The sequence below is a fragment of the Channa argus genome, unplaced genomic scaffold, assembly GCF_033026475.1.
Source record: "Channa argus isolate prfri unplaced genomic scaffold, Channa argus male v1.0 Contig014, whole genome shotgun sequence".
NCBI lineage: Eukaryota > Metazoa > Chordata > Actinopteri > Anabantiformes > Channidae > Channa > Channa argus.
Genome location: NW_027125233.1, coordinates 354,948 through 381,017, shown reverse-complemented (window position 1 = coordinate 381,017; position 26,070 = coordinate 354,948). Strand labels below are relative to the sequence as shown.

Genomic DNA, 26,070 nt, shown 5'->3' with positions numbered 1-26,070 from the left:
TTAGCATGTTCCCTCTCCAATCCCCAAACCAAAATCCAGGATCGAGATGTTCCAACAGAATGATATTTATTTTAAACGAAAGAAAGTGTCAAACAAAACATGACACTACAACTCAGGGCGAACCAAGGCCAACATAATAAACAAAATAAGCCATTTCCCACAGAAAGTGCTAGCTAGCCTGATAGAAATAAACAAACCAAAAGACAGTCGCTAACCCTAACTCCCTAATGTGAAAACAAGAGAAAACAATCAAAAGAAAATGGCTGTTCACCCCTACAGATTTAATACTATTTACAAAAATATACAATTTATAAACAAAACCACGGCACAAAACCTAACAATTCAAAAATGCTAAATAAGGTTTGGAAACCAAGAACAGCAAACAGGTGCTGCTGCCAGAAAGAGCCTCGCTAGCTGTTGGGAACTGTACTTTTAAAACTCCAGGAAGTGTAGGATGGACCAATCAGCTTCCTGTACTGCCCCTCAATCCGGCCAATCAGGCAGGGCACCTATAAGAACAACAAAATAAAAACAACACATATGGCCAGGACCGTAACATGGTCTACTAGTAATGAAGCACGATGGTTGACAAACCAATAATGTAGCAAAACAGCAATGAAAGAACAAAATTTGATGAAAATATAGAACAATTTCTATGAATAAATAGGCAGTAACACCAGCTTGTGCTGCCCGTAAACCCAAGCAAAAAAGCTTACAGCACCTTTTATTCCCAGGCAGTCTTCCTACCAAGTACTAACCAGGCCCGGCTCTATTTGGCTGCCGAGATCGGGCGCTTAGAGAGCGGTGTGGCCGTAAGCTGCATAAAAACGTTGGAGAAGCAGAATGCATGAAACTTGCTAAGAAGAAGATAAATGTGGCAAAGTACAAAGTACTATAACTGTACTGGTCTGTTACGCCCCTGTCCAGGGGGTCAGGGTGCAACATACAAAGATAAATTAGCATGTTCCCTCTCCGATCCCCAAACCAAAATCCAGGATCGAGATGTTCCAACAGAATGATATTTATTTTAAACGAAAGAAAGTGTCAAACAAAACATGACACTACAACTCAGGGCGAACCAAGGCCAACATAATAAACAAAATAAGCCATTTCCCATAGAAAGTGCTAGCTAGCCTGATAGAAATAAACAAACCAAAAGACAGTCGCTAACCCTTACTCCCTAATGTGAAAACAGTCCAAGAAAATGGCAGTTCACCCCTACAGATTTAATACTATTTACAAAATATACAATTTATTTAACATGGTCTACTAGTAATGAAGCACGATGGTTGAGAAACCAATAAAGTAGCAAAACAGCAATGAAAGAACAAAATTTGATGAAAATATAGAACAATTTCTATGAATAAATAGGCAGTAACACCAGCTTGTGCTGCCCGTAAACCCAAGCAAGAAAGCTTACAGCACCTGGTATTCCCAGGCGGTCTTCCTACCAAGTACTAACCAGGCCCGGCTCTATTTGGCTGCCGAGATCGGACGAGATCGGGCGCTTAGAGAGCGGTGTGGCCGTAAGCTGCATTTGACATCATCAACAGCTCTTAAAAACGCTGGAGAAGCAGAATGCATGACACTTGCTAAGAAGAAGATAAATGTGGCAAAGTACAAAGTACTATAACTGTACTGGTCTGTTACGCCCCTGTCCAGGGGGTCAGGGTGCAACATACAAAGATAAATTAGCATGTTCCCTCTCCGATCCCCAAACCAAACTCCAGTATCGAGATGTTCCAACAGAATGATATTTATTTTAAACGAAAGAAAGTGTCAAACAAAACATGACACTACAACTCAGGGCGAACCAAGGCCAACATAATAAACAAAATAAGCCATTTCCCACAGAAAGTGCTAGCTAGCCTGATAGAAATAAACAAACCAAAAGACAGTCGCTAACCCTAACTTCCTAATGTGAAAACAAGAGAAAACAATCAAAAGAAAATGGCTGTTCACCCCTAAAGATTTAATACTATTTACAAAATATACAATTTATAAACAAAACCACGGCACAAAACCTAACAATTCAAAAATGCTAAATAAGGTTTGGAAACCAAGAACAGCAAACAGGTGCTGCTGCCAGAAAGAGCCTTGCTAGCTGTTGGGAACCGTACTTTTAAAACTCCAGGAAGTGTAGGATGGACCAATCAGCTTCCTGTACTGCCCCCCAATCCGGCCAATCAGGCAGGGCACCTATAAGAACAAAAAAATAAAAACAACACATAAGGCCAGGACCGTAACATGGTCTACTAGTAATGAAGCACGATGGTTGACAAACCAATAAAGTAGCAAAACAGTAATGAAAGAACAAAATTTGATGAAAATATAGAACAATTTCTATGAATAAATAGGCAGTAACACCAGCTTGTGCTGCCCGTAAACCCAAGCAAAAAAGCTTACAGCACCTGGTATTCCCACGCGGTCTTCCGACCAAGTACTAACCAGGCCCGGCTCTATTTGGCTGCCGAGATCGGACGAGATCGGGCGCTTAGAGAGCGGTGTGGCCGTAAGCTGCATAAAAACGTTGGAGAAGCAGAATGCATGACACTTGCTAAGAAGAAGATAAATATGGCAAAGTACAAAGTACTATAACTGTACTGGTCTGTTACGCCCCTGTCCAGGGGGTCAGGGTGCAACATACAAAGATAAATTAGCATGTTCCCTCTCCGATCCCCAAACCAAACTCCAGTATCGAGATGTTCCAACAGAATGATATTTATTTTAAACGAAAGAAAGTGTCAAACAAAACATGACACTACAACTCAGGGCGAACCAAGGCCAACATAATAAACAAAATAAGCCATTTCCCACAGAAAGTGCTAGCTAGCCTGATAGAAATAAACAATCCAAAAGACAGTCGCTAACCCTAACTCCCTAATGTGAAAACAGTCCAAAGAAAATGGCTGTTCACCCCTACAGATTTAATACTATTTACAAAATATACAATTTATAAAGAAAACCACGGCACAAAACCTAACAATTCAAAAATGCTAAATAAGGTTTGGAAACCAAGAACAGCAAACAGGTGCTGCTGCCAGAAAGAGCCTCGCTAGCTGTTGGGAACCGTACTTTTAAAACTCCAGGAAGTGTAGGATGGACCAATCAGCTTCCTGTACTGCCCCCCAATCCGGCCAATCAGGCAGGGCACCTATAAGAACAACAAAAAAAAAAACAACACATATGGCCAGGACCGTAACATGGTCTAATAGTAATGAAGCACGATGGTTGACAAACCAATAAAGTAGCAAAACAGCAATAAAAGAACAAAATTTGATGAAAATATAGAACAATTTCTATGAAAAAATAGGCAGTAACACCAGCTTGTGCTGCCCGTAAACCCAAGCAAAAAAGCTTACAGCACCTGGTATTCCCAGGCGGTCTTCCTACCAAGTACTATCCAGGACCTGCTCTATTTGGCTGCCGAGATCGGACGAGATCGGGCGCTTAGAGAGCGGTGTGGCTGTAAGCTGCATTTGACATCATCAACAGCTCTTAAAAACGCTGGAGAAGCAGAATGCATGACACTTGCTAAGAAGAAGATAAATGTGGCAAAGTACAAAGTACTATACTTGTACTGGTCTGTTACGCCCCTGTCTAGGGGGTCAGGGTGCAACATACAAAGATAAATTAGCATGTTCCCTCTCCGATCCCCAAACCAAAATCCAGGGTCGAGATGTTCCAACAGAATGATATTTATTTTAAACGAAAGAAAGTGTCAAACAAAACATGACACTACAACTCAGGGCAAACCAAGGCCAACATAATAAACAAAATAAGCCATTTCCCACAGAAAGTGCTAGCTAGCCTGATAGAAATAAACAAACCAAAAGACAGTCGCTAACCCTTACTCCCTAATGTGAAAACAGTCCAAGAAAATGGCAGTTCACCCCTACAGATTTAATACTATTTACAAAATATACAATTTATTTAACATGGTCTACTAGTAATGAAGCACGATGGTTGAGAAAACCAATAAAGTAGCAAAACAGCAATGAAAGAACAAAATTTGATGAAAATATAGAACAATTTCTATGAATAAATAGGCAGTAACACCAGCTTGTGCTGCCCGTAAACCCAAGCAAAAAAGCTTACAGCACCTTGTATTCCCAGGCGGTCATCCTACCAAGTACTAACCAGGCCCGGCTCTATTTGGCTGCCGAGATCGGACGAGATCGGGCGCTTAGAGAGCGGTGTGGCCGTAAGCTGCATTTGACATCATCAACAGCTCTTAAAAACGCTGGAGAAGCAGAATGCATGACACTTGCTAAGAAGAAGATAAATGTGGCAAAGTACAAAGTACTAAAACTGTACTGGTCTGTTACGCCCCTGTCCAGGGGGTCAGGGTGCAACATACAAAGATAAATTAGCATGTTCCCTCTCCGATCCCCAAACCAAACTCCAGTATCGAGATGTTCCAACAGAATGATATTTATTTTAAACGAAAGAAAGTGTCAAACAAAACATGACACTACAACTCAGGGCGAACCAAGGCCAACATAATAAATAAAATAAGCCATTTCCCACAGAAAGTGCTATCTAGCCTGATAGAAATAAACAATCCAAAAGACAGTCGCTAACCCTAACTCCCTAATGTGAAAACAGTCCAAAGAAAATGGCTGTTCACCCCTACAGATTTAATACTATTTACAAAATATACAATTTATAAACAAAACCACGGCACAAAACCTAACAATTCAAAAATGCTAAATAAGGTTTGGAAACCAAGAACAGCAAACAGGTGCTGCTGCCAGAAAGAGCCTCGCTAGCTGTTGGGAACCGTACTTTTAAAAATCCAGGAAGTGTAGGATGGACCAATCAGCTTCCTGTACTGCCCCTCAATCCGGCCAATCAGGCAGGGCACCTATAAGAACAACAAATCAAAAACAACACATATGGCCAGGACCGTAACATGGTCTACTAGTAATGAAGCACGATGGTTGACAAACCAATAAAGTAGCAAAACAGTAATGAAAGAACAAAATTTGATGAAAATATACAACAATTTCTATGAATAAATAGGCAGTAACACCAGCTTGTGCTGCCCGTAAACCCAAGCAAAAAAGTTTACAGCACCTGGTATTCCCAGGCGGTCTTCCTACCAAGTACTAACCAGGCCCGGCTCTATTTGGCTGCCGAGATCGGGCGCTTAGAGAGCGGTGTGGCCGTAAGCTGCATAAAAACGTTGGAGAAGCAGAATGCATGAAACTTGCTAAGAAGAAGATAAATGTGGCAAAGTACAAAGTACTATAACTGTACTGGTCTGTTACGCCCCTGTCCAGGGGGTCAGGGTGCAACATACAAAGATAAATTAGCATGTTCCCTCTCCGATCCCCAAACCAAAATCCAGGATCGAGATGTTCCAACAGAATGATATTTATTTTAAACGAAAGAAAGTGTCAAACAAAACATGACACTACAACTCAGGGCGAACCAAGGCCAACATAATAAACAAAATAAGCCATTTCCCACAAAAAGTGCTAGCTAGCCTGATAGAAATAAACAAACCAAAAGACAGTCGCTAACCCTAACTCCCTAATGTGAAAACAAGAGAAAACAATCAAAAGAAAATGGCTGTTCACCCCTAAAGATTTAATACTATTTACAAAATAAACAATTTATAAACAAAACCACGGCACAAAACCTAACAATTCAAAAATGCTAAATAAGGTTTGGAAACCAAGAACAGCAAACAGGTGCTGCTGCCAGAAAGAGCCTCGCTAGCTGTTGGGAACCGTACTTTTAAAACTCCAGGAAGTGTAGGATGGACCAATCAGCTTCCTGTACTGCCCCCCAATCCGGCCAATCAGGCAGGGCACCTATAAGAACAAAAAAATAAAAACAACACATAAGGCCAGGACCGTAACATGGTCTACTAGTAATGAAGCACGATGGTTGACAAACCAATAAAGTAGCAAAACAGTAATGAAAGAACAAAATTTGATGAAAATATAGAACAATTTCTATGAATAAATAGGCAGTAACACCAGCTTGTGCTGCCCGTAAACCCAAGCAAAAAAGCTTACAGCACCTGGTATTCCCAGGCGGTCTTCCTACCAAGTACTAACCAGGCCCGGCCCTATTTGGCTGCCGAGATCGGACGAGATCGGGCGCTTAAAGAGCGGTGTGGCCGTAAGCTGCATTTGACATCATCAACAGCTCTTAAAAACGCTGGAGAAGCAGAATGCATGACACTTGCTAAGAAGAAGATAAATGTGGCAAAGTACAAAGTACTATAACTGTACTGGTCTGTTACGCCCCTGTCTAGGGGCTCAGGGTGCAACATACAAAGATAAATTAGCATGTTCCCTCTCCGATCCCCAAACCAAAATCCAGGATCGAGATGTTCCAACAGAATGATATTTATTTTAAACGAAAGAAAGTGTCAAACAAAACATGACACTACAACTCATGGCGAACCAAGGCCAACATAATAAACAAAATAAGCCATTTCCCACAGAAAGCGCTAGCTAGCCTGATAGAAATAAACAAACCAAAAGACAGTCGCTAACCCTAACTCCCTAATGTGAAAACAGTCCAAAGAAAATGGCAGTTCACCCCTACAGATTTAATACTATTTATAAAATATACAATTTATAAACAAAACCACGGCACAAAACCTAACAATTCAAAAATGCTAAATAAGGTTTAGAAACCAAGAACAGCAAACAGGTGCTGATGCCAGAAAGAGCCTCGCTAGCTGTTGGGAACCGTACTTTTAAAACTCCAGTAAGTGTAGGATGGACCAATCAGCTTCCTGTACTGCCCCCCAATCCGGCCAATCAGGCAGGGCACCTATAAGAACAAGAAAATAAAAACAACACATATGGCCAGGACCGTAACATGGTCTACTAGTAATGAAGCACGATGGTTGGCAAACCAATAAAGTAGCAAAACAGCAATGAAAGAACAAAATTTGATGAAAATATAGAACAATTTCTATGAATAAATAGGCAGCAACACCAGCTTGTGCTGCCCGTAAACCCAAGCAAAAAAGCTTACAGCACCTGGTATTCCCAGGCGGTCTTCCTACCAAGTACTAACCAGGCCCGGCTCTATTTGGCTGCCGAGATCGGACGAGATCGGGCGCTTAGAGAGCGGTGTGGCCGTAAGCTGCATTTGACATCATCAACAGCTCTTAAAAACGCTGGAGAAGCAGAATGCATGACACTTGCTAAGAAGAAGATAAATGTGGCAAAGTACAAAGTACTATAACTGTACTGGTCTGTTACGCCCCTTTCTAGGGGGTCAGGGTGAAACATACAAAGATAAATTTGCATGTTCCCTCTCCGATCCTCAAACCAAAATCCAGGATTGAGATGTTCCAACAGAATGATATTTATTTTAAACGAAAGAAAGTGTCAAACAAAACATGACACTACAACTCAGGGCGAACCAAGGCCAACATAATAAACAAAATAAGCCATTTCCCACAGAAAGCGCTAGCTAGCCTGATAGAAATAAACAAACCAAAAGACAGTCGCTAACCCTAACTCCCTAATGTGAAAACAGTCCAAAGAAAATGGCAGTTCACCCCTACAGATTTAATACTATTTACAAAATATACAATTTATAAACAAAACCACGGCACAAAACCTAACAATTCAAAAATGCTAAATAAGGTTTGGAAACCAAGAACAGCAAACAGGTGCTGATGCCAGAAAGAGCCTCGCTAGCTGTTGGGAACCGTACTTTTAAAACTCCAGGAAGTGTAGGATGGACCAATCAGCTTCCTGTACTTCCCCCAAATTTGGCCAATCAGGCAGGGCACCTATAAGAACAAGAAAAAAAAAACAACACATATGGCCAGGACCGTAACATGGTCTACTAGTAATGAAGCACGATGGTTGGCAAACCAATAAAGTAGCAAAACAGCAATGAAAGAACAAAATTTGATGAAAATATAGAACAATTTCTATGAATAAATAGGCAGTAACACCAGCTTGTGCTGCCCGTAAACCCAAGCAAAAAGGCTTACAGCACCTGGTATTCCCAGGCGGTCTTCCTACCAAGTACTAACCAGGCCCGGCCCTATTTGGCTGCCGAGATCGGACGAGATCGGGCGGTTAAAGAGCGGTGTGGCCGTAAGCTGCATTTGACATCATCAACAGCTCTTAAAAACGCTGGAGAAGCAGAATGCATGACACTTGCTAAGAAGAAGATAAATGTGGCAAAGTACAAAGTACTATAACTGTACTGGTCTGTTACGCCCCTGTCTAGGGGCTCAGGGTGCAACATACAAAGACAAATTAGCATGTTCCCTCTCCGATCCCCAAACCAAAATCCAGGATCGAGATGTTCCAACAGAATGATATTTATTTTAAACGAAAGAAAGTGTCAAACAAAACATGACACTACAACTCAGGGCGAACCAAGGCCAACATAATAAACAAAATAAGCCATTTCCCACAGAAAGCGCTAGCTAGCCTGATAGAAATAAACAAACCAAAAGACAGTCGCTAACCCTAACTCCCTAATGTGAAAACAGTCCAAAGAAAATGGCAGTTCACCCCTACAGATTTAATACTATTTACAAAATATACAATTTATAAACAAAACCACGGCACAAAACCTAACAATTCAAAAATGCTAAATAAGGTTTGGAAACCAAGAACAGCAAACAGGTGCTGATGCCAGAAAGAGCCTCGCTAGCTGTTGGGAACCGTACTTTTAAAACTCCAGGAAGTGTAGGATGGACCAATCAGCTTCCTGTACTTCCCCCAAATCCGGCCAATCAGGCAGGGCACCTATAAGAACAAGAAAATAAAAACAACACATATGGCCAGGACCGTAACATGGTCTACTAGTAATGAAGCACGATGGTTGGCAAACCAATAAAGTAGCAAAACAGCAATGAAAGAACAAAATTTGATGAAAATATAGAACAATTTCTATGAATAAATAGGCAGTAACACCAGCTTGTGCTGCCCGTAAACCCAAGCAAAAAAGCTTACAGCACCTGGTATTCCCAGGCGGTCTTCCTACCAAGTACTAACCAGGCCCGGCCCTATTTGGCTGCCGAGATCGGACGAGATCGGGCGCTTAAAGAGCGGTGTGGCCGTAAGCTGCATTTGACATCATCAACAGCTCTTAAAAACGCTGGAGAAGCAGAATGCATGACACTTGCTAAGAAGAAGATAAATGTGGCAAAGTACAAAGTACTATAACTGTACTGGTCTGTTACGCCCCTGTCTAGGGGCTCAGGGTGCAACATACAAAGATAAATTAGCATGTTCCCTCTCCGATCCCCAAACCAAAATCCAGGATCGAGATGTTCCAACAGAATGATATTTATTTTAAACGAAAGAAAGTGTCAAACAAAACATGACACTACAACTCAGGGCGAACCAAGGCCAACATAATAAACAAAATAAGCCATTTCCCACAGAAAGCGCTAGCTAGCCTGATAGAAATAAACAAACCAAAAGACAGTCGCTAACCCTAACTCCCTAATGTGAAAACAAGAGAAAACAATCAATAGAAAATGGCTGTTCACCCCTACAGATTTAATACGAATTACAAAATATACAATTTATAAACAAAACCACGGCACAAAACCTAACAATTCAAAAATGCTAAATAAGGTTTGGAAACCAAGAACAGCAAACAGGTGCTGCTGCCAGAAAGAGCCTCGCTAGCTGTTGGGAACCGTACTTTTAAAACTCCAGGAAGTGTAGGATGGACCAATCAGCTTCCTGTACTGCCCCTCAATCCGGCCAATCAGGCAGGGCACCTATAAGAACGAGAAAATAAAAACAACACATATGGCCAGGACCGTAACATGGTCTACTAGTAATGAAGCACGATGGTTGAAAAACCAATAAAGTAGCAAAACAGCAATGAAAGAACAAAATTTGATGAAAATATACAACAATTTCTATGAATAAATAGGCAGTAACACCAGCTTGTGCTGCCCGTAAACCCAAGCAAAAAAGCTTACAGCACCTGGTATTCCCAGGCGGTCTTCCTACCAAGTACTAACCAGGCCCGGCTCTATTTGGCTGCCGAGATCGGACGAGATCGGGCGCTTAGAGAGCGGTGTGGCCGTAAGCTGCATTTGACATCATCAACAGCTCTTAAAAACGCTGGAGAAGCAGAATGCATGACACTTGCTAAGAAGAAGATAAATGTGGCAAAGTACAAAGTACTATAACTGTACTGGTCTGTTACGCCCCTGTCCAGGGGGTCAGGGTGCAACATACAAAGATAAATTAGCATGTTCCCTCTCCGATCCCCAAACCAAAATCCAGGATCGAGATGTTCCAACAGAATGATATTTATTTTAAACGAAAGAAAGTGTCAAACAAAACATGACACTACAACTCAGGGCGAACCAAGGCCAACATAATAAACAAAATAAGCCATTTCCCACAGAAAGTGCTAGCTAGCCTGATAGAAATAAAAAAACCAAAAGACAGTCGCTAACCCTAACTCCCTAATGTGAAAACAAGAGAAAACAATCAAAAGAAAATGGCTGTTCACCCCTACAGATTTAATACGAATTACAAAATATACAATTTATAAACAAAACCACGGCACAAAACCTAAGAATTCAAAAATGCTAAATAAGGTTTGGAAACCAAGAACAGCAAACAGGTGCTGCTGCCAGAAAGAGCCTCGCTAGCTGTTGGGAACCGTACTTTTAAAACTCCAGGAAGTGTAGGATGGACCAATCAGCTTCCTGTACTGCCCCTCAATCCGGCCAATCAGGCAGGGCACCTATAAGAACGAGAAAATTAAAACAACACATATGGCTAGGACCGTAACATGGTCTACTAGTAATGAAGCACGATGGTTGAAAAACCAATAAAGTAGCAAAACAGCAATGAAAGAACAAAATTTGATGAAAATATAGAACAATTTCTATGAATAAATAGGCAGTAACACCAGCTTGTGCTGCCCGTAAACCCAAGCAAAAAAGCTTACAGCACCTGGTATTCCCAGGCGGTCTTCCTACCAAGTACTAACCAGGCCCGGCTCTATTTGGCTGCCGAGATCGGACGAGATCGGGCGCTTAGAGAGCGGTGTGGCCGTAAGCTGCATTTGACATCATCAACAGCTCTTAAAAACGCTGGAGAAGCAGAATGCATGACACTTGCTAAGAAGAAGATAAATGTGGCAAAGTACAAAGTACTATAACTGTACTGGTCTGTTACGCCCCTGTCCAGGGGGTCAGGGTGCAACATACAAAGATAAATTAGCATGTTCCCTCTCCGATCCCCAAACCAAAATCCAGGATCGAGATGTTCCAACAGAATGATATTTATTTTAAACGAAAGAAAGTGTCAAACAAAACATGACACTACAACTCAGGGCGAACCAAGGCCAACATAATAAACAAAATAAGCCATTTCCCACAGAAAGTGCTAGCTAGCCTGATAGAAATAAACAAACCAAAAGACAGTCGCTAACCCTAACTCCCTAATGTGAAAACAGTCCAAAGAAAATGGCTGTTCACCCCTACAGATTTAATACTATTTACAAAATATACAATTTATAAACAAAACCACGGCACAAAACCTAACAATTCAAAAATGCTAAATAAGGTTTGGAAACCAAGAACAGCAAACAGGTGCTGCTGCCAGAAAGAGCCTCGCTAGCTGTTGGGAACCGTACTTTTAAAACTCCAGGAAGTGTAGGATGGACCAATCAGCTTCCTGTACTGCCCCTCAATCCGGCCAATCAGGCAGGGCACCTATAAGAACAACATATCAAAAACAACACATATGGCCAGGACCGTAACATGGTCTACTAGTAATGAAGCACGATGGTTGACAAACCAATAAAGTAGCAAAACAGTAATGAAAGAACAAAATTTGATGAAAATATAGAACAATTTCTATGAATAAATAGGCAGTAACACCAGCTTGTGCTGCCCGTAAACCCAAGCAAAAAAGCTTACAGCACCTGGTATTCCCACGCGGTCTTCCTACCAAGTACTAACCAGGCCCGGCTCTATTTGGCTGCCGAGATCGGACGTGATCGGGCGCTTAGAGAGCGGTGTGGCCGTAAGCTGCATTTGACATCATCAACAGCTCTTAAAAACGCTGGAGAAGCAGAATGCATGACACTTGCTAAGAAGAAGATAAATGTGGCAAAGTACAAAGTACTATAACTGTACTGGTCTGTTACGCCCCTGTCCAGGGGGTCAGGGTGCAACATACAAAGATAAATTAGCATGTTCCCTCTCCGATCCCCAAACCAAACTCCAGTATCGAGATGTTCCAACAGAATGATATTTATTTTAAACGAAAGAAAGTGTCAAACAAAACATGACACTACAACTCAGGGCGAACCAAGGCCAACATAATAAACAAAATAAGCCATTTCCCACAGAAAGTGCTAGCTAGCCTGATAGAAATAAACAAACCAAAACACAGTCGCTAACCCTAACTCCCTAATGTGAAAACAGTCCAAAGAAAATGGCTGTTCACCCCTACAGATTTAATACTATTTACAAAATATACAATTTATAAACAAAACCACGGCATAAAACCTAACAATTCAAAAATGCTAAATAAAGTTTGGAAACCAAGAACAGCAAACAGGTGCTGCTGCCAGAAAGAGCCACGCTAGCTGTTGGGAACCGTACTTTTAAAACTCCAGGAAGTGTAGGATGGACCAATCAGCTTCCTGTACTGCCCCTCAATCCGGCCAATCAGGCAGGGCACCTATAAGAACAACAAAATAAAAACAACACATATGGCCAGGACCGTAACATGGTCTACTAGTAATGAAGCACGATGGTTGAAAAACCAATAAAGTAGCAAAACAGCAATGAAAGAACAAAATTTGATGAAAATATAGAACAATTTCTATGAATAAATAGGCAGTAACACCAGCTTGTGCTGCCCGTAAACCCAAGCAAAAAAGCTTACAGCACCTGGTATTCCCAGGCGGTCTTCCTACCAAGTACTAACCAGGCCCGGCTCTATTTGGCTGCCGAGATCGGACGAGATCGGGCGCTTAGAGAGCGGTGTGGCCGTAAGCTGCATTTGACATCATCAACAGCTCTTAAAAACGCTGGAGAAGCAGAATGCATGACACTTGCTAAGAAGAAGATAAATGTGGCAAAGTACAAAGTACTATAACTGTACTGGTCTGTTACGCCCCTGTCCAGGGGGTCAGGGTGCAACATACAAAGATAAATTAACATGTTCCCTCTCCGATCCCCAAACCAAAATCCAGGATCGAGATGTTCCAACAGAATGATATTTATTTTAAACGAAAGAAAGTGTCAAACAAAACATGACACTACAACTCAGGGCGAACCAAGGCCAACATAATAAACAAAATAAGCCATTTCCCACAGAAAGTGCTAGCTAGCCTGATAGAAATAAACAAACCAAAACACAGTCGCTAACCCTAACTCCCTAATGTGAAAACAAGAGAAAACAATCAATAGAAAATGGCTGTTCACCCCTACAGATTTAATACGAATTACAAAATATACAATTTATAAACAAAACCACGGCACAAAACCTAACAATTCAAAAATGCTAAATAAGGTTTGGAAACCAAGAACAGCAAACAGGTGCTGCTGCCAGAAAGAGCCTCGCTAGCTGTTGGGAACCGTACTTTTAAAACTCCAGGAAGTGTAGGATGGACCAATCAGCTTCCTGTACTGCCCCTCAATCCGGCCAATCAGGCAGGGCACCTATAAGAACGAGAAAATAAAAACAACACATATGGCCAGGACCGTAACATGGTCTACTAGTAATGAAGCACGATGGTTGAAAAACCAATAAAGTAGCAAAACAGCAATGAAAGAACAAAATTTGATGAAAATATACAACAATTTCTATGAATAAATAGGCAGTAACACCAGCTTGTGCTGCCCGTAAACCCAAGCAAAAAAGCTTACAGCACCTGGTATTCCCAGGCGGTCTTCCTACCAAGTACTAACCAGGCCCGGCTCTATTTGGCTGCCGAGATCGGACGAGATCGGGCGCTTAGAGAGCGGTGTGGCCGTAAGCTGCATTTGACATCATCAACAGCTCTTAAAAACGCTGGAGAAGCAGAATGCATGACACTTGCTAAGAAGAAGATAAATGTGGCAAAGTACAAAGTACTATAACTGTACTGGTCTGTTACGCCCCTGTCCAGGGGGTCAGGGTGCAACATACAAAGATAAATTAGCATGTTCCCTCTCCGATCCCCAAACCAAAATCCAGGATCGAGATGTTCCAACAGAATGATATTTATTTTAAACGAAAGAAAGTGTCAAACAAAACATGACACTACAACTCAGGGCGAACCAAGGCCAACATAATAAACAAAATAAGCCATTTCCCACAGAAAGTGCTAGCTAGCCTGATAGAAATAAACAAACCAAAAGACAGTCGCTAACCCTAACTCCCTAATGTGAAAACAGTCCAAAGAAAATGGCTGTTCACCCCTACAGATTTAATACTATTTACAAAATATACAATTTATAAACAAAACCACGGCACAAAACCTAACAATTCAAAAATGCTAAATAAGGTTTGGAAACCAAGAACAGCAAACAGGTGCTGCTGCCAGAAAGAGCCTCGCTAGCTGTTGGGAACCGTACTTTTAAAACTCCAGGAAGTGTAGGATGGACCAATCAGCTTCCTGTACTGCCCCTCAATCCGGCCAATCAGGCAGGGCACCTATAAGAACAACATATCAAAAACAACACATATGGCCAGGACCGTAACATGGTCTACTAGTAATGAAGCACGATGGTTGACAAACCAATAAAGTAGCAAAACAGTAATGAAAGAACAAAATTTGATGAAAATATAGAACAATTTCTATGAATAAATAGGCAGTAACACCAGCTTGTGCTGCCCGTAAACCCAAGCAAAAAAGCTTACAGCACCTGGTATTCCCACGCGGTCTTCCTACCAAGTACTAACCAGGCCCGGCTCTATTTGGCTGCCGAGATCGGACGTGATCGGGCGCTTAGAGAGCGGTGTGGCCGTAAGCTGCATTTGACATCATCAACAGCTCTTAAAAACGCTGGAGAAGCAGAATGCATGACACTTGCTAAGAAGAAGATAAATGTGGCAAAGTACAAAGTACTATAACTGTACTGGTCTGTTACGCCCCTGTCCAGGGGGTCAGGGTGCAACATACAAAGATAAATTAGCATGTTCCCTCTCCGATCCCCAAACCAAACTCCAGTATCGAGATGTTCCAACAGAATGATATTTATTTTAAACGAAAGAAAGTGTCAAACAAAACATGACACTACAACTCAGGGCAAACCAAGGCCAACATAATAAACAAAATAAGCCATTTCCCACAGAAAGTGCTAGCTAGCCTGATAGAAATAAACAATCCAAAAGACAGTCGCTAACCCTAACTCCCTAATGTGAAAACAAGAGAAAACAATCAAAAGAAAATGGCTGTTCACCCCACAGATTTAATACGAATTACAAAATATACAATTTATAAACAAAACCACGGCACAAAACCTAACAATTCAAAAATGCTAAATAAGGTTTGGAAACCAAGAACAGCAAACAGGTGCTGCTGCCAGAAAGAGCCTCGCTAGCTGTTGGGAACCGTACTTTTAAAACTCCAGGAAGTGTAGGATGGACCAATCAGCTTCCTGTACTGCCCCCCAATCCGGCCAATCAGGCAGGGCACCTATAAGAACAACAAATCAAAAACAACACATATGGCCAGGACCCTAACATGGTCTACTAGTAATGAAGCACGATGGTTGAAAAACCAATAAAGTAGCAAAACAGCAATGAAAGAACAAAATTTGATGAAAATATAGAACAATTTCTATGAATAAATAGGCAGTAACACCAGCTTGTGCTGCCCGTAAACCCAAGCAAAAAAGCTTACAACACCTGGTATTCCCAGGCGGTCTTCCTACCAAGTACTAACCAGGCCCGGCTCTATTTGGCTGCCGAGATCGGACGAGATCGGGCGCTTAGAGAGCGGTGTGGCCGTAAGCTGCATTTGACATCATCAACAGCTCTTAAAAACACTGGAGAAGCAGAATGCATGACACTTGCTAAGAAGAAGACAAATGTGGCAAAGTACAAAGTACTATAACTGTACTGGTCTGTTACGCCCCTGTCCAGGGGGTCAGGGTGCAACATACAAAGATAAATTAGCATGTTCCCTCTCCGATCCCCAAACCAAAATCCAGGATCGAGATGTTCCAACAGAATGATATTTATTTTAAACGAAAGAAAGTGTCAAACAAAACATGACACTACAACTCAGGGCGAATCAAGGCCAACATAATAAACAAAATAAGCCATTTCCCACAGAAAGTGCTAGCTAGCCTGATAGAAATAAACAAACCAAAAGACAGTCGCTAACCCTAACTCCCTAATGTGAAAACAGTCCAAAAAAAATGGCTGTTCACCCCTACAGATTTAATACTATTTACAAAATATACAATTTATAAACAAAACCACGGCACAAAACCTAACAATTCAAAAATGCTAAATAAGGTTTGGAAACCAAGAACAGCAAACAGGTGCTGCTGCCAGAAAGAGCCTCGCTAGCTGTTGGGAACCGTACTTTTAAAACTCCAGGAAGTGTAGGATGGACCAATCAGCTTCCTGTACTTCCCCCAAATTTGGCCAATCAGGCAGGGCACCTATAAGAACAAGAAAAAAAAAACAACACATATGGCCAGGACCGTAACATGGTCTACTAGTAATGAAGCACGATGGTTGGCAAACCAATAAAGTAGCAAAACAGCAATGAAAGAACAAAATTTGATGAAAATATAGAACAATTTCTATGAATAAATAGGCAGTAACACCAGCTTGTGCTGCCCGTAAACCCAAGCAAAAAGGCTTACAGCACCTGGTATTCCCAGGCGGTCTTCCTACCAAGTACTAACCAGGCCCGGCCCTATTTGGCTGCCGAGATCGGACGAGATCGGGCGGTTAAAGAGCGGTGTGGCCGTAAGCTGCATTTGACATCATCAACAGCTCTTAAAAACGCTGGAGAAGCAGAATGCATGACACTTGCTAAGAAGAAGATAAATGTGGCAAAGTACAAAGTACTATAACTGTACTGGTCTGTTACGCCCCTGTCTAGGGGCTCAGGGTGCAACATACAAAGACAAATTAGCATGTTCCCTCTCCGATCCCCAAACCAAAATCCAGGATCGAGATGTTCCAACAGAATGATATTTATTTTAAACGAAAGAAAGTGTCAAACAAAACATGACACTACAACTCAGGGCGAACCAAGGCCAACATAATAAACAAAATAAGCCATTTCCCACAGAAAGCGCTAGCTAGCCTGATAGAAATAAACAAACCAAAAGACAGTCGCTAACCCTAACTCCCTAATGTGAAAACAGTCCAAAGAAAATGGCAGTTCACCCCTACAGATTTAATACTATTTACAAAATATACAATTTATAAACAAAACCACGGCACAAAACCTAACAATTCAAAAATGCTAAATAAGGTTTGGAAACCAAGAACAGCAAACAGGTGCTGATGCCAGAAAGAGCCTCGCTAGCTGTTGGGAACCGTACTTTTAAAACTCCAGGAAGTGTAGGATGGACCAATCAGCTTCCTGTACTTCCCCCAAATCCGGCCAATCAGGCAGGGCACCTATAAGAACAAGAAAATAAAAACAACACATATGGCCAGGACCGTAACATGGTCTACTAGTAATGAAGCACGATGGTTGGCAAACCAATAAAGTAGCAAAACAGCAATGAAAGAACAAAATTTGATGAAAATATAGAACAATTTCTATGAATAAATAGGCAGTAACACCAGCTTGTGCTGCCCGTAAACCCAAGCAAAAAAGCTTACAGCACCTGGTATTCCCAGGCGGTCTTCCTACCAAGTACTAACCAGGCCCGGCCCTATTTGGCTGCCGAGATCGGACGAGATCGGGCGCTTAAAGAGCGGTGTGGCCGTAAGCTGCATTTGACATCATCAACAGCTCTTAAAAACGCTGGAGAAGCAGAATGCATGACACTTGCTAAGAAGAAGATAAATGTGGCAAAGTACAAAGTACTATAACTGTACTGGTCTGTTACGCCCCTGTCTAGGGGCTCAGGGTGCAACATACAAAGATAAATTAGCATGTTCCCTCTCCGATCCCCAAACCAAAATCCAGGATCGAGATGTTCCAACAGAATGATATTTATTTTAAACGAAAGAAAGTGTCAAACAAAACATGACACTACAACTCAGGGCGAACCAAGGCCAACATAATAAACAAAATAAGCCATTTCCCACAGAAAGCGCTAGCTAGCCTGATAGAAATAAACAAACCAAAAGACAGTCGCTAACCCTAACTCCCTAATGTGAAAACAAGAGAAAACAATCAATAGAAAATGGCTGTTCACCCCTACAGATTTAATACGAATTACAAAATATACAATTTATAAACAAAACCACGGCACAAAACCTAACAATTCAAAAATGCTAAATAAGGTTTGGAAACCAAGAACAGCAAACAGGTGCTGCTGCCAGAAAGAGCCTCGCTAGCTGTTGGGAACCGTACTTTTAAAACTCCAGGAAGTGTAGGATGGACCAATCAGCTTCCTGTACTGCCCCTCAATCCGGCCAATCAGGCAGGGCACCTATAAGAACGAGAAAATAAAAACAACACATATGGCCAGGACCGTAACATGGTCTACTAGTAATGAAGCACGATGGTTGAAAAACCAATAAAGTAGCAAAACAGCAATGAAAGAACAAAATTTGATGAAAATATACAACAATTTCTATGAATAAATAGGCAGTAACACCAGCTTGTGCTGCCCGTAAACCCAAGCAAAAAAGCTTACAGCACCTGGTATTCCCAGGCGGTCTTCCTACCAAGTACTAACCAGGCCCGGCTCTATTTGGCTGCCGAGATCGGACGAGATCGGGCGCTTAGAGAGCGGTGTGGCCGTAAGCTGCATTTGACATCATCAACAGCTCTTAAAAACGCTGGAGAAGCAGAATGCATGACACTTGCTAAGAAGAAGATAAATGTGGCAAAGTACAAAGTACTATAACTGTACTGGTCTGTTACGCCCCTGTCCAGGGGGTCAGGGTGCAACATACAAAGATAAATTAGCATGTTCCCTCTCCGATCCCCAAACCAAAATCCAGGATCGAGATGTTCCAACAGAATGATATTTATTTTAAACGAAAGAAAGTGTCAAACAAAACATGACACTACAACTCAGGGCGAACCAAGGCCAACATAATAAACAAAATAAGCCATTTCCCACAGAAAGTGCTAGCTAGCCTGATAGAAATAAAAAAACCAAAAGACAGTCGCTAACCCTAACTCCCTAATGTGAAAACAAGAGAAAACAATCAAAAGAAAATGGCTGTTCACCCCTACAGATTTAATACGAATTACAAAATATACAATTTATAAACAAAACCACGGCACAAAACCTAAGAATTCAAAAATGCTAAATAAGGTTTGGAAACCAAGAACAGCAAACAGGTGCTGCTGCCAGAAAGAGCCTCGCTAGCTGTTGGGAACCGTACTTTTAAAACTCCAGGAAGTGTAGGATGGACCAATCAGCTTCCTGTACTGCCCCTCAATCCGGCCAATCAGGCAGGGCACCTATAAGAACGAGAAAATTAAAACAACACATATGGCTAGGACCGTAACATGGTCTACTAGTAATGAAGCACGATGGTTGAAAAACCAATAAAGTAGCAAAACAGCAATGAAAGAACAAAATTTGATGAAAATATAGAACAATTTCTATGAATAAATAGGCAGTAACACCAGCTTGTGCTGCCCGTAAACCCAAGCAAAAAAGCTTACAGCACCTGGTATTCCCAGGCGGTCTTCCTACCAAGTACTAACCAGGCCCGGCTCTATTTGGCTGCCGAGATCGGACGAGATCGGGCGCTTAGAGAGCGGTGTGGCCGTAAGCTGCATTTGACATCATCAACAGCTCTTAAAAACGCTGGAGAAGCAGAATGCATGACACTTGCTAAGAAGAAGATAAATGTGGCAAAGTACAAAGTACTATAACTGTACTGGTCTGTTACGCCCCTGTCCAGGGGGTCAGGGTGCAACATACAAAGATAAATTAGCATGTTCCCTCTCCGATCCCCAAACCAAAATCCAGGATCGAGATGTTCCAACAGAATGATATTTATTTTAAACGAAAGAAAGTGTCAAACAAAACATGACACTACAACTCAGGGCGAACCAAGGCCAACATAATAAACAAAATAAGCCATTTCCCACAGAAAGTGCTAGCTAGCCTGATAGAAATAAACAAACCAAAAGACAGTCGCTAACCCTAACTCCCTAATGTGAAAACAGTCCAAAGAAAATGGCTGTTCACCCCTACAGATTTAATACTATTTACAAAATATACAATTTATAAACAAAACCACGGCACAAAACCTAACAATTCAAAAATGCTAAATAAGGTTTGGAAACCAAGAACAGCAAACAGGTGCTGCTGCCAGAAAGAGCCTCGCTAGCTGTTGGGAACCGTACTTTTAAAACTCCAGGAAGTGTAGGATGGACCAATCAGCTTCCTGTACTGCCCCTCAATCCGGCCAATCAGGCAGGGCACCTATAAGAACAACATATCAAAAACAACACATATGGCCAGGACCGTAACATGGTCTACTAGTAATGAAGCACGATGGTTGACAAACCAATAAAGTAGCAAAACAGTAATGAAAGAACAAAATTTGATGAAAATATAGAACAATTTCTATGAATAAATAGGCAGTAACACCAGCTTGTGCTGCCCGTAAACCCAAGCAAAAAAGCTTACAGCACCTGGTATTCCCACGCGGTCTTCCTACCAAGTACTAACCAGGCCCGGCTCTATTTGGCTGCCGAGATCGGACGTGATCGGGCGCTTAGAGAGCGGTGTGGCCGTAAGCTGCATTTGACATCATCAACAGCTCTTAAAAACGCTGGAGAAGCAGAATGCATGACACTTGCTAAGAAGAAGATAAATGTGGCAAAGTACAAAGTACTATAACTGTACTGGTCTGTTACGCCCCTGTCCAGGGGGTCAGGGTGCAACATACAAAGATAAATTAGCATGTTCCCTCTCCGATCCCCAAACCAAACTCCAGTATCGAGATGTTCCAACAGAATGATATTTATTTTAAACGAAAGAAAGTGTCAAACAAAACATGACACTACAACTCAGGGCGAACCAAGGCCAACATAATAAACAAAATAAGCCATTTCCCACAGAAAGTGCTAGCTAGCCTGATAGAAATAAACAAACCAAAACACAGTCGCTAACCCTAACTCCCTAATGTGAAAACAGTCCAAAGAAAATGGCTGTTCACCCCTACAGATTTAATACTATTTACAAAATATACAATTTATAAACAAAACCACGGCATAAAACCTAACAATTCAAAAATGCTAAATAAAGTTTGGAAACCAAGAACAGCAAACAGGTGCTGCTGCCAGAAAGAGCCACGCTAGCTGTTGGGAACCGTACTTTTAAAACTCCAGGAAGTGTAGGATGGACCAATCAGCTTCCTGTACTGCCCCTCAATCCGGCCAATCAGGCAGGGCACCTATAAGAACAACAAAATAAAAACAACACATATGGCCAGGACCGTAACATGGTCTACTAGTAATGAAGCACGATGGTTGAAAAACCAATAAAGTAGCAAAACAGCAATGAAAGAACAAAATTTGATGAAAATATAGAACAATTTCTATGAATAAATAGGCAGTAACACCAGCTTGTGCTGCCCGTAAACCCAAGCAAAAAAGCTTACAGCACCTGGTATTCCCAGGCGGTCTTCCTACCAAGTACTAACCAGGCCCGGCTCTATTTGGCTGCCGAGATCGGACGAGATCGGGCGCTTAGAGAGCGGTGTGGCCGTAAGCTGCATTTGACATCATCAACAGCTCTTAAAAACGCTGGAGAAGCAGAATGCATGACACTTGCTAAGAAGAAGATAAATGTGGCAAAGTACAAAGTACTATAACTGTACTGGTCTGTTACGCCCCTGTCCAGGGGGTCAGGGTGCAACATACAAAGATAAATTAACATGTTCCCTCTCCGATCCCCAAACCAAAATCCAGGATCGAGATGTTCCAACAGAATGATATTTATTTTAAACGAAAGAAAGTGTCAAACAAAACATGACACTACAACTCAGGGCGAACCAAGGCCAACATAATAAACAAAATAAGCCATTTCCCACAGAAAGTGCTAGCTAGCCTGATAGAAATAAACAAACCAAAACACAGTCGCTAACCCTAACTCCCTAATGTGAAAACAAGAGAAAACAATCAATAGAAAATGGCTGTTCACCCCTACAGATTTAATACGAATTACAAAATATACAATTTATAAACAAAACCACGGCACAAAACCTAACAATTCAAAAATGCTAAATAAGGTTTGGAAACCAAGAACAGCAAACAGGTGCTGCTGCCAGAAAGAGCCTCGCTAGCTGTTGGGAACCGTACTTTTAAAACTCCAGGAAGTGTAGGATGGACCAATCAGCTTCCTGTACTGCCCCTCAATCCGGCCAATCAGGCAGGGCACCTATAAGAACAACATATCAAAAACAACACATATGGCCAGGACCGTAACATGGTCTACTAGTAATGAAGCACGATGGTTGACAAACCAATAAAGTAGCAAAACAGTAATGAAAGAACAAAATTTGATGAAAATATAGAACAATTTCTATGAATAAATAGGCAGTAACACCAGCTTGTGCTGCCCGTAAACCCAAGCAAAAAAGCTTACAGCACCTGGTATTCCCACGCGGTCTTCCTACCAAGTACTAACCAGGCCCGGCTCTATTTGGCTGCCGAGATCGGACGTGATCGGGCGCTTAGAGAGCGGTGTGGCCGTAAGCTGCATTTGACATCATCAACAGCTCTTAAAAACGCTGGAGAAGCAGAATGCATGACACTTGCTAAGAAGAAGATAAATGTGGCAAAGTACAAAGTACTATAACTGTACTGGTCTGTTACGCCCCTGTCCAGGGGGTCAGGGTGCAACATACAAAGATAAATTAGCATGTTCCCTCTCCGATCCCCAAACCAAACTCCAGTATCGAGATGTTCCAACAGAATGATATTTATTTTAAACGAAAGAAAGTGTCAAACAAAACATGACACTACAACTCAGGGCAAACCAAGGCCAACATAATAAACAAAATAAGCCATTTCCCACAGAAAGTGCTAGCTAGCCTGATAGAAATAAACAATCCAAAAGACAGTCGCTAACCCTAACTCCCTAATGTGAAAACAAGAGAAAACAATCAAAAGAAAATGGCTGTTCACCCCTACAGATTTAATACGAATTACAAAATATACAATTTATAAACAAAACCACGGCACAAAACCTAACAATTCAAAAATGCTAAATAAGGTTTGGAAACCAAGAACAGCAAACAGGTGCTGCTGCCAGAAAGAGCCTCGCTAGCTGTTGGGAACCGTACTTTTAAAACTCCAGGAAGTGTAGGATGGACCAATCAGCTTCCTGTACTGCCCCCCAATCCGGCCAATCAGGCAGGGCACCTATAAGAACAACAAATCAAAAACAACACATATGGCCAGGACCCTAACATGGTCTACTAGTAATGAAGCACGATGGTTGAAAAACCAATAAAGTAGCAAAACAGCAATGAAAGAACAAAATTTGATGAAAATATAGAACAATTTCTATGAATAAATAGGCAGTAACACCAGCTTGTGCTGCCCGTAAACCCAAGCAAAAAAGCTTACAACACCTGGTATTCCCAGGCGGTCTTCCTACCAAGTACTAACCAGGCCCGGCTCTATTTGGCTGCCGAGATCGGACGAGATCGGGCGCTTAGAGAGCGGTGTGGCCGTAAGCTGCATTTGACATCATCAACAGCTCTTAAAAACACTGGAGAAGCAGAATGCATGACACTTGCTAAGAAGAAGACAAATGTGGCAAAGTACAAAGTACTATAACTGTACTGGTCTGTTACGCCCCTGTCCAGGGGGTCAGGGTGCAACATACAAAGATAAATTAGCATGTTCCCTCTCCGATCCCCAAACCAAAATCCAGGATCGAGATGTTCCAACAGAATGATATTTATTTTAAACGAAAGAAAGTGTCAAACAAAACATGACACTACAACTCAGGGCGAATCAAGGCCAACATAATAAACAAAATAAGCCATTTCCCACAGAAAGTGCTAGCTAGCCTGATAGAAATAAACAAACCAAAAGACAGTCGCTAACCCTAACTCCCTAATGTGAAAACAGTCCAAAAAAAATGGCTGTTCACCCCTACAGATTTAATACTATTTACAAAATATACAATTTATAAACAAAACCACGGCACAAAACCTAACAATTCAAAAATGCTAAATAAGGTTTGGAAACCAAGAACAGCAAACAGGTGCTGCTGCCAGAAAGAGCCTCGCTAGCTGTTGGGAACCGTACTTTTAAAACTCCAGGAAGTGTAGGATGGACCAATCAGCTTCCTGTACTGCCCCTCAATCCGGCCAATCAGGCAGGGCACCTATAAGAACGAGAAAATAAAAACAACACATATGGCCAGGACCGTAACATGGTCTACTAGTAATGAAGCACGATGGTTGAAAAACCAATAAAGTAGCAAAACAGCAATGAAAGAACAAAATTTGATGAAAATATAGAACAATTTCTATGAATAAATAGGCAGTAACACCAGCTTGTGCTGCCCGTAAACCCAAGCAAAAAAGCTTACAGCACCTGGTATTCCCAGGCGGTCTTCCTACCAAGTACTAACCAGGCCCGGCTCTATTTGGCTGCCGAGATCGGACGAGATCGGGCGCTTAGAGAGCGGTGTGGCCGTAAGCTGCATTTGACATCATCAACAGCTCTTAAAAACGCTGGAGAAGCAGAATGCATGACACTTGCTAAGAAGAAGATAAATGTGGCAAAGTACAAAGTACTATAACTGTACTGGTCTGTTACGCCCCTGTCCAGGGGGTCAGGGTGCAACATACAAAGATAAATTAGCATGTTCCCTCTCCGATCCCCAAACCAAAATCCAGGATCGAGATGTTCCAACAGAATGATATTTATTTTAAACGAAAGAAAGTGTCAAACAAAACATGACACTACAACTCAGGGCGAACCAAGGCCAACATAATAAACAAAATAAGCCATTTCCCACAGAAAGTGCTAGCTAGCCTGATAGAAATAAACAAACCAAAAGACAGTCGCTAACCCTAACTCCCTAATGTGAAAACAAGAGAAAACAATCAAAAGAAAATGGCTGTTCACCCCTACAGATTTAATACGAATTACAAAATATACAATTTATAAACAAAACCACGGCACAAAACCTAACAATTCAAAAATGCTAAATAAGGTTTGGAAACCAAGAACAGCAAACAGGTGCTGCTGCCAGAAAGAGCCTCGCTAGCTGTTGGGAACCGTACTTTTAAAACTCCAGGAAGTGTAGGATGGACCAATCAGCTTCCTGTACTGCCCCTCAATCCGGCCAATCAGGCAGGGCACCTATAAGAACGAGAAAATAAAAACAACACATATGGCCAGGACCGTAACATGGTCTACTAGTAATGAAGCACGATGGTTGAAAAACCAATAAAGTAGCAAAACAGCAATGAAAGAACAAAATTTGATGAAAATATAGAACAATTTCTATGAATAAATAGGCAGTAACACCAGCTTGTGCTGCCCGTAAACCCAAGCAAAAAAGCTTACAGCACCTGGTATTCCCAGGCGGTCTTCCTACCAAGTACTAACCAGGCCCGGCTCTATTTGGCTGCCGAGATCGGACGAGATCGGGCGCTTAGAGAGCGGTGTGGCCGTAAGCTGCATTTGACATCATCAACAGCTCTTAAAAACGCTGGAGAAGCAGAATGCATGACACTTGCTAAGAAGAAGATAAATGTGGCAAAGTACAAAGTACTATAACTGTACTGGTCTGTTACGCCCCTGTCCAGGGGGTCAGGGTGCAACATACAAAGATAAATTAGCATGTTCCCTCTCCGATCCCCAAACCAAACTCCAGTATCGAGATGTTCCAACAGAATAATATTTATTTTAAACGAAAGAAAGTGTCAAACAAAACATGACACTACAACTCAGGGCAAACCAAGGCCAACATAATAAACAAAATAAGCCATTTCCCAC

General features: G+C 41.7%; 26 pseudogenes; all 26 read right to left on the bottom strand.

Moving 5' to 3' along the window:
• Window positions 1-1,413: 1,413 nt before the first annotated feature.
• Window positions 1,414-1,532, bottom strand: LOC137112805 (5S ribosomal RNA; annotated as a pseudogene).
• Window positions 1,533-2,399: 867 nt separating this feature from the next.
• LOC137113102 (5S ribosomal RNA) lies at window positions 2,400-2,518 on the bottom strand (annotated as a pseudogene).
• Window positions 2,519-3,355: 837 nt separating this feature from the next.
• Window positions 3,356-3,474, bottom strand: LOC137112454 (5S ribosomal RNA; annotated as a pseudogene).
• Window positions 3,475-4,091: 617 nt separating this feature from the next.
• Window positions 4,092-4,210, bottom strand: LOC137112514 (5S ribosomal RNA; annotated as a pseudogene).
• Window positions 4,211-5,067: 857 nt separating this feature from the next.
• Window positions 5,068-5,176, bottom strand: LOC137112719 (5S ribosomal RNA; annotated as a pseudogene).
• Window positions 5,177-6,022: 846 nt separating this feature from the next.
• LOC137112980 (5S ribosomal RNA) lies at window positions 6,023-6,141 on the bottom strand (annotated as a pseudogene).
• An 857-nt stretch (window positions 6,142-6,998) lies between these two features.
• LOC137112804 (5S ribosomal RNA) lies at window positions 6,999-7,117 on the bottom strand (annotated as a pseudogene).
• An 857-nt stretch (window positions 7,118-7,974) lies between these two features.
• LOC137113173 (5S ribosomal RNA) lies at window positions 7,975-8,093 on the bottom strand (annotated as a pseudogene).
• Window positions 8,094-8,950: 857 nt separating this feature from the next.
• Window positions 8,951-9,069, bottom strand: LOC137112979 (5S ribosomal RNA; annotated as a pseudogene).
• An 867-nt stretch (window positions 9,070-9,936) lies between these two features.
• On the bottom strand, window positions 9,937-10,055 carry LOC137112803 (5S ribosomal RNA; annotated as a pseudogene).
• An 867-nt stretch (window positions 10,056-10,922) lies between these two features.
• On the bottom strand, window positions 10,923-11,041 carry LOC137112802 (5S ribosomal RNA; annotated as a pseudogene).
• An 857-nt stretch (window positions 11,042-11,898) lies between these two features.
• Window positions 11,899-12,017, bottom strand: LOC137113136 (5S ribosomal RNA; annotated as a pseudogene).
• An 857-nt stretch (window positions 12,018-12,874) lies between these two features.
• On the bottom strand, window positions 12,875-12,993 carry LOC137112799 (5S ribosomal RNA; annotated as a pseudogene).
• An 867-nt stretch (window positions 12,994-13,860) lies between these two features.
• LOC137112798 (5S ribosomal RNA) lies at window positions 13,861-13,979 on the bottom strand (annotated as a pseudogene).
• An 857-nt stretch (window positions 13,980-14,836) lies between these two features.
• On the bottom strand, window positions 14,837-14,955 carry LOC137113135 (5S ribosomal RNA; annotated as a pseudogene).
• An 866-nt stretch (window positions 14,956-15,821) lies between these two features.
• LOC137113141 (5S ribosomal RNA) lies at window positions 15,822-15,940 on the bottom strand (annotated as a pseudogene).
• Window positions 15,941-16,797: 857 nt separating this feature from the next.
• On the bottom strand, window positions 16,798-16,916 carry LOC137113172 (5S ribosomal RNA; annotated as a pseudogene).
• An 857-nt stretch (window positions 16,917-17,773) lies between these two features.
• LOC137112978 (5S ribosomal RNA) lies at window positions 17,774-17,892 on the bottom strand (annotated as a pseudogene).
• Window positions 17,893-18,759: 867 nt separating this feature from the next.
• Window positions 18,760-18,878, bottom strand: LOC137112797 (5S ribosomal RNA; annotated as a pseudogene).
• An 867-nt stretch (window positions 18,879-19,745) lies between these two features.
• Window positions 19,746-19,864, bottom strand: LOC137112796 (5S ribosomal RNA; annotated as a pseudogene).
• Window positions 19,865-20,721: 857 nt separating this feature from the next.
• Window positions 20,722-20,840, bottom strand: LOC137113134 (5S ribosomal RNA; annotated as a pseudogene).
• An 857-nt stretch (window positions 20,841-21,697) lies between these two features.
• LOC137112795 (5S ribosomal RNA) lies at window positions 21,698-21,816 on the bottom strand (annotated as a pseudogene).
• Window positions 21,817-22,683: 867 nt separating this feature from the next.
• On the bottom strand, window positions 22,684-22,802 carry LOC137113133 (5S ribosomal RNA; annotated as a pseudogene).
• Window positions 22,803-23,669: 867 nt separating this feature from the next.
• LOC137113140 (5S ribosomal RNA) lies at window positions 23,670-23,788 on the bottom strand (annotated as a pseudogene).
• Window positions 23,789-24,645: 857 nt separating this feature from the next.
• Window positions 24,646-24,764, bottom strand: LOC137112794 (5S ribosomal RNA; annotated as a pseudogene).
• Window positions 24,765-25,631: 867 nt separating this feature from the next.
• Window positions 25,632-25,750, bottom strand: LOC137112793 (5S ribosomal RNA; annotated as a pseudogene).
• Between the last annotated feature and the right edge of the window lie 320 nt (window positions 25,751-26,070).